Raw genomic sequence first — 9,352 nt, 5'->3', positions numbered from 1 at the left:
TTAAGTAAAAAATATACCACTCTGCAGTCTGCACAGTTGCCTTGTACAGCATAGAATATTGACCCAAAACAAATGGACAGCTATGGCTTGAAATAATGAAAACAAAAATGGTTCTGTGGGCATCTGGTTTGACAGTTCACGATCATGTGACAAATGACGAATTTCAAAGGTTGTGTGGAATGGCACCTATAGTTGAGAAGATGAGGGAAAGTCGTCCAAGAAGATATTGACACACACTTAAGGCAGACCAATAATCCATATAAAAATGCAGGAAGACTGAGGTAACACTGGTTACACACCCTCCAAATGGACCTCAGGACAGCAGGCCCCCACCCTGACCTGGCACAGGATCAGGCCAAGTGGAGACAGAGTGCCAAAATGGGAGACTCCCATAAAATACACTTCAGGATGAACTCTGAGGATGAGGGAGAAGAAGAATTGTCACACTGTTTGCTGTTGCTGACGATTCATTGCCAGGTTGCACACTTGTCCATTACAATAGGTATTTGTTCAGGGAAAATAACACCTAATAGGTTACTGATAAAATACTCTTAAAATGAGAATTAATAATGATAGTTGTACTACCTAATAAAATTTAGTTTTTAAGCTTAAACACTTTGTGTAATGAAATTTTTCTTACGGGAGAAAATTAAAAATTATTCTTGAAAGACAACATTTTTTTCAGAGAAAATTAAAATCATTTCTGAAATGTTATCTTCACATTACTTGTAAAAGCATGTAACTTGATCTCAAGTGTCTATTACTGAATATTTTATAACACACCAAATGTTTATTGTCACAGAAATAGAGGTTAAAATCAAACAATGGAAAATCCAGGATGGAATGTAACAATACCAGAGAAGGAAAGTTGCTACTCACCATATAGCAGAGATGCTGAATCGTGATAGGCACAACAAAAGCCCCACCCTCCAAAACTCCCTCCCACCACCACACAGAACCCAGAACCTAAACAGACCCGCAACACAGCTATGAACCTTTCCTCCAGAAGCCTTAGTCCCTCAGAAATATCAGTCCTTTCTCAAGGCCTCACCTTTTGCCCCACTCCCAAATTCAACCATGCAGGACTAGTTAAGGACCTTCTCCCAGTCCCTATAGTGGAAAAACTTTTTTGCCACCAACCCGACCAATCAGATTCAACCAAAGACCAATCTTGAACCTTGCCTAACTCAGTTCACTCGTCCATCCAACCGTGACCCACCCCCACTGCCACTGCCTCCAAACCACCACCTGTTAACTTTCCAGAATTTCTTAACCTCGAACCTTGCCTCACCATCATTCCCCAAAATCCCTCAACATGCAAACTAACCTTACATCCACAGAAAGAACCACAGTCCACCATCTAAAAATGATCCTGACCTTATAATCTTACCTGCAGACAAAGGCTCCACCACCGTTGTTTTGAACCACAAGGATTACGTGGCAGAAGGTCTCCGTCAGCTGTCAGATACTTCCACCTACAAACCATGCCACAGTGATCCCATTCCAGTAATCCAGCAGGATCTCCAGTCACTACTCAAATCCTTAGGCCCATCCCAGAACCTCTCCCCAGAGTCCATCTCTCTATTTCCCCTATCACTGCCCACACCCCCACTTTCTACATGCTTCCTAAAGCCCATAAACCCAACCACCCAGGATGCCCCATTCTGGCCAGTTACTGTGCGCCCACTGAGAGAATCTCTGCTTTCGTAGACCAACACATTCAACCTATTAGCCAGAACCTATCCTCCTGTATAAAAGATACCAACCATTTCCTCAACCAACTCTCCACAGTTCCTGTCCCTTTACCATATGGTGCCCTTCTCATCTCTATTGATGCCACCTCCCTGTACACTAACATTCCTAATGCCCATGGCCTTACTGCTATTGAACATTACCTTTCCAGATGCCCCATTGATTCCAAACCAACAATCTCCTTCCTAGTCTCCACGACCAACTATATTGTCACCAACAATTAATTCTCCTTTGAAGGCATTACCTACAAACAAATCTGCGGTACGGCTATGGGCACCCGCATGGCACTATCCTATGCTAACCTGTTCATGGGCCCTCTAGAGGAATCCTTCCTAAAAGCCCAGAATCCTAAACCCCTCACCTGGTTCAGATTCATTGATGACATCTTTGCTATCTGGATTGAAGATGAGGACACCTTATTCACATGCCTGCAGAACCTCACCAACTTCTCCCCCATTTGCTAGCCACCCGTGGCCATCGCATCTGCAGTGACGAGCAGTCCCTCTCAAAATATACCGAGGGTCTCACTGAAGCATTCACTGACCATAATTATCCTCCCATCCTTGTACAAAAACAAATCTCCCATGCCTTACCTTTCCAGTCTCCCACCACCTCCCAAAGTCCCACAGTCCGGCCACAGAGGAACATTCCCCTCGCAACTCAGTACCATCCAGGACGAGCAACTGAATTACATTCTCCACCAGGGTTTCGATTACCTCTCATCGTGCCCTGAAATGAGAAATGTCCAGCCCACTATCCTTCCCAGCCCTCCTACCATGGTATTCTGCCGTCCACCGAACCTACACAATATACTCATCCATCCTTACACAACCCCTGCACCCAATTCCTTACCTCATGGCTCATACCCCTGTAATAGACCTAGATGCAAGACCTGTCCCATACAACCTCCTACCACCACCTACTCCAGTCCGGTCATTAACATCACCTATCCCATCAAATGCAGGGCAACCTGTGAAACCAGTCATGTGATTTACAAGCTCAGCTGCAACCACTGTGCTGCATTCTATGTAGGCATGCCAACCAACAAGCTGTCTGTCCGCATGAACGGCCACCGACAAACTATGGCCAAAAAACAAGTGGACCACCCTGTTGCTGAACACGCTGCCAAACATGATATCCATCATCTCAATGAGTGCTTCACAGCCTGTGACATATGGATCCTTCCCACCAACAGCAGCTTTTCAGAATTGCGGCGCAGGTGGGAACTTTCCCTGCAATACATCCTACGTTCCTGTAACTCTCCTGACCTCAACCTTCGTTAGTCGCTGTCGTCACCCATCCAACCTCCTCCCTGTTCCCATTCCAGCACTACACAGCCGTCATTTCACCGCCACACCCAGTCTTTTAATCTGTTTTTATTTCTCTCCTTTCCATTACTTACCCCTTCCGCACCTTCTCTCCTGCCCTCCGTCTAAACTGCAACATCTCACTGTCCGCCACTAACACCATACTATCTCTCCCCCTCCCCGCCCCAGCCTCCTCCTTACCCCCACCCAGTCCCCACTCCCATCATGCACTGGTGCTGCTGCTTGCAGTGTAGTTTCAGTTCTCTGAAACTGCAGACATGTGTGTAAGTTGTGTTTGCGCGCGCGTGTGTACTGCTGACGGAGGCCTTACTGGCCAAAAGCTACAATTGTGTGAATCTTTTTGTTGTGCCTATCGCGACTCAGCATCTCCGCTATATGGTGAGTAGCAACTTTCCGTCTCTGGTATAGAAATAGAGCTTAGGTTAGTCCACACCCACTACACAATCAAGGTAAAGTGTAATAACTTGCCAGTTAGATTATATTCGACTCATAGTTTTGTGAATACTGAAGTTATAAAAAAACTGGTAATTGCACAAATTTACTGTTATTTGCATAATACACTAAAGAAACTTAGCCATGTTGTACAGGGTTGTTGCTCTGTAGCATGTATCATCTCCTACATACAGACATGTTAATATTGCTAAGGTCGTAAACTTACTAAAATTAAACTTCTGTAACTACGACACTGTAAACAAAAACTGCTAAATTTGTCTGAGCTAAATGCAGCATCATCTGCAAACAGCAAATCACGAATCTAGTTGCATAACTGAGATATTCCATAAGCACACAATTTGATTACAAGCCACTTCTGAGGTATGGTGTCAATAGTTTCTGGAAATCTAGAAATACAGAATCAATTTGAAATCCTGGCAGGTGAAATACTCACAGACTTAAAGAAGAATGTAAGCTTTGAGAAACTGATAGAAGACAATCTTGGGGAAGATCAGTTTGGGTTCCAGACAAATGCAGAAACATGCGAGGTAATGCTGACCCCATGAGTTACCTTAGAAGATAGACTGAAGAAAGACGAACCTACATTTATAGAATTTGTTGACTGTATATGACGGTAGTATCTGTTCCCGAAAGAACAGTTACCGTGGATGACCATGCAGCTTTGCTAGAAATGAAATGATAATTAAATGGACACCCTAGCTGCAAACAGGCGTTGATGTACTTCATTGGGGACATGTTGAAAATGTGTGCCCTGACCGGGACTCGAACCCGGGATCTCCTGCTTACATGGCAGACACTCTATCCATCTGAGCCACCGCGGGCACAGACCGTAGTGCGTCTGCAGGGACTTATCCCTTGCACGCTCCCCGTAAGATCCACATTCCCAACATGTCCACACCACTACATTCGTAGTGTGCCTAATAGATGTTTGCCCATCATACTCATTACTCGTGGCAGATTAATCTACCAAGTCCCGTACGAGTTCGGGCATAGCGTGTGCGTTCGCACAAGAAGGTCAATGGCCGGGAAGCCATATTTTTTAACTATATATGGCTTCCCGGCCATTGACCTTCTTGTGCGAATGCACACGCTATGCCCGAACTCGTACAGGACTTGGTAGATTAATCTGCCACGAGTAATGAGTATGATGGGCAAACATCTATTAGGCGCACTACGAATGTAGTGGTGTGGACATGTTGGGAATGTGGATCTCACGGGGAGCGTGCAAGGAATAAGTCCCTGTAGACGCACTACGGTCTGTGCCCGCGGTATCTCAGATGGATAGAGCGTCTGCCATGTAAGCAGGAGATCCCAGGTTCGAGTCCCGGTCGGGGCACACATTTTCAACATGTCCCCAATGAAGTACATCAACGCCTGTTTGCAGCTAGGGTGTCCATTTAATTATCATTTCAGAATTTGTTGACTTAGAGAAGGCTTTTGACAACGTTGATTGGAATACACTCTTTGAAATTCTGGAGGTAGCAGTCGTAAAACATAGGAATCAGAAAGTTATTTGCAATGTGAACAGAAACCAGACTACAGCTATAAGAGTTGATGGCCATGAGGAGGAAGCAGTAATTGAGAAGGGAGTGAGGTAGGGTTGTAGCCTATTCCCACTGTTACTCAATTCTGTACTTTGAACAAGCAATGCAGCAAACCACAGAAAAACTTAGGGAAGGAATTCGGGTTCAGGGAGAAGGAATAAAGACTTTGAGGTTAGCCAATGACATTGCAATGTCTTCAGAGATGGCTAAGGACATGGAGGAGCAGCTAAATGGAGTGTATAGTGTCTTGAACAGATGTTACAAGATAAACATCAACAAAAATAAATGAAGGGTAATGCAATGAGGTCGAATTTAATGAGGCAGTGCTGAGTGAATTATATTAGGAAATGACTCACTAAACGTAGTAGATTAGTTCCGTTATTTGGGAGGCAAAATAACTGGCAACAGCCAAAGTAGATATAAAATGCAGTCGGTGACAACAAGAAAAATGTTTCTGAAAAAGAGATAGTTGTTGACACTGATTATAAATTTAAATGTAAGGAAGTCTTTTCTCTTGGGATGCAGCTTTGAACGTAAGTGGATGATAAACAGTTCAGCCAAGAACAGAATAACAGGTTTTGAAATTAGATGGGATATCTAATGAGAAGGTATGAGTTGGGGAGAAAAGAAATTTATGGCAGAAATTGACTATAAAGAAGTAATTAGTTTTTTGGTAACCTACTGAGGAATCAAGAAATTGTCAATATGGTAATGGGCAAAGTATAGAGGAGGGGAGTAAAAATTGTTGAGGGAGACCAAAGTTTGATTGCAGGATGCAGATTAAGTGGATGTAGGTTGCAGCAGTCATGCAGAGATGAAGAGCACAGAATAGATTATGATGAAAAGCTGCTTCAAATCAAACTTCTGACTAAAAGAACACAGTATCATCATTTACTGAGAGATATTTGATACTGTTATAAGCTGAAAAAAATTGTAGCAAAATACAAGCAGATTCCAAATTTACTATGGAACAAATTTTTTATGCTACATTCATGGTTCATGCTGTAGACATACAGTGTTATAATACTGGCACATTCATTAGACACTGTGACACTCACTGGTCAGCTAACAGCCTACTCCAAGCAAATAAAAACAGGTTCTTTTTCTCTTAACTTCAGAAACTCACAGGGCCTAAGTAAAAAATAATAAAATACTGCAGCAACCAAATTTAGAAATGGCCATGTGGCCATGTGGTGCAGAAAAAAACTTTTAAATGTTCAGCATGTAGCCATCCACACAAATTAATTTGCACTGTAAATGTAAAATGACTCATTTCACATCATTATAATTTATAATGCTTAAGATCCATGGAACACAAAGCTAATTAACTAAATGAATTGAAGGTTCTTTCACACAAAAGAAAACAGTCACTCTCTTTCAATAGAAGGGTAGTTTGATCTCCTCAGCTGAACAGGAGTCACTTGCAACAGCCTACCTGATGGTTATTTATATCTGTACTTCTCATAAACTTCCTGTAGAGTAAAATTCCTTTACTTCATGTCTATGGTCACAGTTTATTTTGTCATCCGGCTACTGGTTTCGGTATATAATGACCATCATCGGATCTGTTTTATAAAAACATGTCCTAATATATTGATAAACAGATCTGATGATGGTCACTGTAGACTGAAACCGGTAGTCTGATGACAAAAAACATGTGACCATAGATGTGAAGTAAAGGAAATTTATTCTATATTTGGGTCACTGTTTTATTCATGACCATGTTGCAGCTTGTTCCTCTAGAGTATTCAAAATCAGTTTATACCCTATTGCTTAAATAAAGATGTCACTATTGTTCGGAATAGTTCACAGCCTCTCATTTTTCCTATTTCTTGATTTCTATCCTTTTTCCCAAAGATGAACAAATTAGAATTCTGGGCAGGTATTAAATGAATAGATATTTTTAAAGTAATGACACATATACCAACCAGGTTCACAGCATAAGCACTGTGTGATAAAATTTGTCAACTATCCATTCCAGTCTGAGAATAGGGGTTATATTCACAGGAACTGTAAACTGTGTGTGTTTGACAAAGCCCTTGTTGGCCAGAATCTTATTTTGTGACAGTCCTTTTGCTGTGCCCACATACGACTCAACATCTCACTATATGGTGAGTAGTAACTATATTTTTCATAATACTGTTACATTACATCCTGGATTTTCCATTGTTTGGTCTGCTCTGTTGTGTTTCTTTTAAATTATAGCATATAAGAACATCCAAAATGTGGTTACAAATATGTAACCAATGTACACAACTCCTTTATGGAGTTGTGTTCATCTGTAATATGATCAGTGAGAAAGAAGATAAGTAATTAGAAGGAAGTAAAGGAGTAGAATATACAGAGTCAAGGTTTAAGCAAATGAAACTATCTGGTAACTGAAACTTTGATGCAAATATATTAAATTCGAAATGAAATATTTACACGCACAGAAATAAAAACTAAATGCTCTTTAGAAATTGAAGCAATTTTGTACTGGTAATGGATAAGAACAGAAATATACTTATCCAGAGTATGTTATCACATTAAAGAACACCTCATCATGGTTTACTAACAGAAAGTTGTACAAAATATACATGTTGTAAAGTAAATGAAGCAGGTGAGAAGGACTACAAATGTCTCAAAAATTAGATCTATAGGAAGTACAAAATGGCTAAGCAGGAACGGCTAGAAGACAAATCTAAGGATATAGAAGCAAGTATAACTAGGAGTTAGATACATGCCGCCTACAGGAAAATTATAGAGACCTTCGGAAAAAAAGAACCACCTATATGAATATCAAGAGCTCAGATGGAAAACCAGTTCGAAACAAAGAAGGGACAACTTATCTTAGGAGATAGATTAAGGAAAGGCAAACCTATGTTTCTAGCATTTGTAGACTTAGAGAACGGGAATACTCTCTTTCAAATTCTGAAGGTGGCAGGGGTAAAATGCAGGGAGCAAAAGGCTACTTACAGTTTGTACAGAAACCAGATGGCAGTTATAAGAGTCGAGGAGTATGAAAAGGAAGCAGTGGTTGGGAAGGGAGTGAGACTGGGTTGTAGCCTATTCCCGATGATGTTCAATCTGTATATTGAGCAAACCGTAAAGGAAACAAAATTTTGTTTTGAAATTTGTGATAAGTTTCTACAGGACCAAGCTGCTGAGGTCTTCAGTCCCTATGTTACACACTACTTAATCTAACTTACCCTAAGGACAACACACACACCCATGCCCGAGGGAGGATGGGGGGGGGGGGGGGGAGCAGTGCAAACTGTGCCAAGGTGCCTCAGACAGCACAGCTACCCCGCGTGGCAAAGGAAACAAAAGAAAAATTTGGAGTAGGAATTAAAATTAAAGGCAAAGAAATAAACATCTTGATGTTAGCTGATGACGTAATTCTGCCAGAAACAGCAAAGGACTTGGAAGAGTAATTGAATGGAACGGATAGTGTCGTGAAAGGAGGATATAAGGTGAACATCAACAAAAGCAAAACGATTATATTGTAATGTAGTCAAATTAAATTAGGTGATGCTGAGGGAATTATATTAGGAAATGAGACACTTAAAGTAGAAAATGAGTTTTGCTTTTTTGGGCGTCAAATTAACTGATGATGGTTGAAGTAGAGAGGATATAAAACGTAGACTGGCAATGGCAAGGAAATAGTTTCTGACGAAGAGAAATTGGTTAACATCGAGTATAGACTTAAGTGTCAAAAGTTTTTTCTGAAGGAATTTGTATGGACTGGAGCCATGTATGGAAGTGCAACATGGACGATAAACAGTTGAGACAAGAAGAGAATAGAAGCTTTTGAAGTGTGGTGCTACAGAAGAATGCAGAATATTAGATGGGTAAATCGCATAACTAATGAGGTGGTACTAAATAATATTGGGGAGAAGAGGAATTTGTGGCACAACTTGACTAGACGAAGGGATTGGTTGGTAGGACACGTTCTGAGGCATCAAGGGATAACCAAATATTGGAGGGAAGTGTGGAGGGTAACAATCATAGAGGAAGACCAAGAGATGAATACACTAAGCAGATTCAGAAGGATGTAGGAAGGTGAAGACTATTGCACAGGATAGAGTGGCATCAAACTGGTCTTTGGACTGGAGACCGTATCAATGTTCAGCATGAGGGTTACTTCCTAAAGTTTTACTTTCCTGCAACAACAACCACATTTGTAATTTAAATGACTATAAAATAACTTTTTCATGAAAGCAAATACTAGTTTTGATTATGGTTGCCAACAAAATGCAGCATGGACACAACTGCTAGAAAAAAAAGTGTGAATGA

General features: G+C 41.1%; 1 non-coding gene across 1 annotated transcript; it reads right to left on the bottom strand.

Moving 5' to 3' along the window:
• Nucleotides 1-4,280: 4,280 nt before the first annotated feature.
• On the bottom strand, nt 4,281-4,355 carry Trnat-ugu (transfer RNA threonine (anticodon UGU)). Its single transcript has one exon. It is a non-coding gene; the product is annotated as a tRNA-Thr (tRNA).
• Between the last annotated feature and the right edge of the window lie 4,997 nt (nt 4,356-9,352).

This window comes from Schistocerca cancellata, chromosome 7 (assembly GCF_023864275.1).
Source record: "Schistocerca cancellata isolate TAMUIC-IGC-003103 chromosome 7, iqSchCanc2.1, whole genome shotgun sequence".
Classification (NCBI taxonomy): Eukaryota; Metazoa; Arthropoda; class Insecta; order Orthoptera; family Acrididae; genus Schistocerca; species Schistocerca cancellata.
This window is presented reverse-complemented; position numbering and strand designations above follow the sequence as displayed.